At 41.1% G+C, this 2743-nt stretch overlaps 1 long non-coding RNA gene across 1 annotated transcript; it reads left to right on the top strand.

The window, feature by feature from the left end:
- The first annotated feature begins 484 nt into the window (after nucleotides 1–484).
- Nucleotides 485–1847, top strand: LOC119321010. Its single transcript, XR_005155091.1, has 3 exons — nucleotides 485–753; nucleotides 964–1136; nucleotides 1644–1847. It is a non-coding gene; the product is annotated as an uncharacterized LOC119321010 (long non-coding RNA).
- Nucleotides 1848–2743: the final 896 nt, after the last annotated feature.

Raw genomic sequence — 2743 nt, 5'->3', positions numbered from 1 at the left:
CCCCACCGCCCTGTCCCGCTTCTCCATCCATGTCGAAGGTGAGACAGTGAGAGGAATAGCACCACTCGACGCCACCATGGTCGCATCCCTTGATCAAAACCCGTCTCTGTCCTCCCTTCATTCGATCGACCATGATGCGTCTAGGTACATACATGCCCGCGATCCCATCCTCTTTCCAATCCCCGTGATGTGCGGCGGGTGTTCACTGTCGGATTTCCTTGGTGGGTGAATCGTGTCAGCACGTATAATTTGGTTGGCTCTGAATCGTACAAGATGATAGATTGGTTCGAGCATGGAGCAGGTTTAGGCGAGAGTGCCACGATTGTGGCTTTGTGCGATATGGATGCAGAGATTAGCTATCACTTACACATCGACATACTGTAATTCACTTTCAGTAATTCAAGGTCTTGCTTGGGTAGGTCGTTGGGCGATGCTATTAACATTGTTCTAAAATTTACCTTTGCTGTGTTTCATAGCTTAACAAACAACCACATTGGCTGGCACGTGAGAGCAAGGCAAGCAAGTAAAAGGTGTTTTGCATGTCTGTGAAACAAGCAAGAAGAAGCAAAGTTTGTAACCATACAGCCAGATCGGCCCAGGAGACAGAGACGAGACAGATGAGGGTCGATCCAGCCGCCGCTGGCGACGAGGGGATCGGTCGATCCAGCCGACATGGGCGATTTGTCTGCCAGGGAGAAGGGAGAAGAGGCAATCATTCTTCAGTTTCTGTTCAGACAATCATAGCAGGTGATGGTACGTGTATATATGCTGCCTCCCCCATTCTTTTTCACTCAGGCAACAGAACCTCCTTCAGCATGAATGCATGATGGTGACAATTGCCTGTCCTGATGTCCTCTTATTTAAAAAATAATATATTACATACAGGTCATGTTCATGTTGGCTGTGGTCAACTGATTTCGGCAGATCTTAGAGCTTGGTGATCTGTTTATTTGATTTTTGCAGGGCCCGGTGATGATAGCGTTCTTCTGCATGAACGTGAACCTGGTGTTTTTGATGCGGATGGTGAAACAGGCAACAGCCGCATAACCAACAACACGAGCAAGTGAACCAGAGGATCCTATTGGGGACGCTACAAGACCTACCATCATATTACAATCTTAGCTTCGTTGTCGTAGGTACTACGTGTTACATATGACTTCACATATCACCTACACAAGCAATGTTAATATGCGTTCCAAACAGAATATATGTGAATAACATGAACAGTAGTAGATATGTGACTGTACTGTATCCAAAGCACCGCCCATTTTTCTTAACGAGTCCCTCACAAGCCTCCGTAGATACTCTTTGTTCCTGTGGCTATATCGATTTCTTACTACTATCATTAAATAAAAGTTGTAATTAGAATTGCCTGAGCACAACTATGTTTTAGTTATGGTTTGTGCATCTTGGCCATGTTCTGAACTTTCTAGCGATGTTATACACCCTAGATTGTTGATCATTGGAACAAAGATGCTGAGGTGGCACAAGTGATGAGGTGGATAGTTTACATGTCAAAAGAAATAGAATAGTGGGGATGAACTGTTTAGCTATTATAGATACAGGTCATGTTCATGTTGGCTGTGGTCAACTGATTTCGGCAGATCTTAGAGCTTGGTGATCTGTTTATTTGATTTTTGCAGGGCCGGGTGATGATAGCATTCTTCTGCATGAACGTGAACCTGGTGTTCTTGACGCGGATGGTGAAACAGGCAACAGCCGCATAACCAACAACACGAGCAAGTGAACCAGAGGATCCTATTGGGGACGCTACAAGACCTACCATCATATTACAATCTTAGCTTCGTTGTCATAGGTACTACGTGTTACATATGACTTCACATATCACCCACTCAAGCAATGATAATATGCGTTCCAAACAGAATATATGTGAATAACATGAACAGTAGTAGATATGTGACTGTACTGTGTCCAAAGCACCGCCCATTTTTCTTAACGAGTCCCTCACAAGCCTCCCTAGATACTCTCTGTTCCTGTGGCTATATCGATTTCTTACTACTACTCCCTCCGTTCCATAATGTAGTGCCTATAGATTATTTTAAAAGTCAAACATTACAAACTTTGACCATATTTATAGAGAAAAATGGGTACATCTAGAATGCCAAATGCACATCATTGGATACATCATGAGTTATATTTTCAGAATATACATGTTTGGTATTGTAGAAATAAATAGTTTTTTCTATACACTTAGTCAAAGTTGTAACTAGAATTGCCTAAGCACAACTATGTTTTAGTTATAGTTTGTGCATCTTGGCCATGTTCTGAACTTTCTAGCGATGTTATACACCCTAGATACCTAATGTTATATACTTTGAACAGTACAAAACCCATGCTTTTATCTGTAGTTTGCATACTTAATATCCATTATGTAGTTCTCACCATATCAGTAGTTGAATCTTCATTTTGTTTTCATGTCAAAACTGCTTCGGTACTTCTTCACTTTGTACGCAATGGGGAAATGGTTTCTTCGTTCATTTATGAGAAATGATAATTTAGATTGTGGAAATGTTTTCAGTAATCCGAAACAGCCATTTAATGTCATTCTTTGTATTGTTTGTGCCATTGGAGACTTGAAAATAAATGAATATATTTGTCTTCTCCTTTCTTTCAAAAGTTTTATGTTTTAGAATATGTGGTGAACGAAGGTTTGCATTCATGGAGTTATCCGATTTATTGTAGAGTAGCCTTTATAGACTGTTGTCAATTTTTTGAATGATAA

Source organism: Triticum dicoccoides, chromosome 1A, assembly GCF_002162155.2.
Source record: "Triticum dicoccoides isolate Atlit2015 ecotype Zavitan chromosome 1A, WEW_v2.0, whole genome shotgun sequence".
Lineage (NCBI taxonomy): Eukaryota > Viridiplantae > Streptophyta > Magnoliopsida > Poales > Poaceae > Triticum > Triticum dicoccoides.
This window is presented reverse-complemented; position numbering and strand designations above follow the sequence as displayed.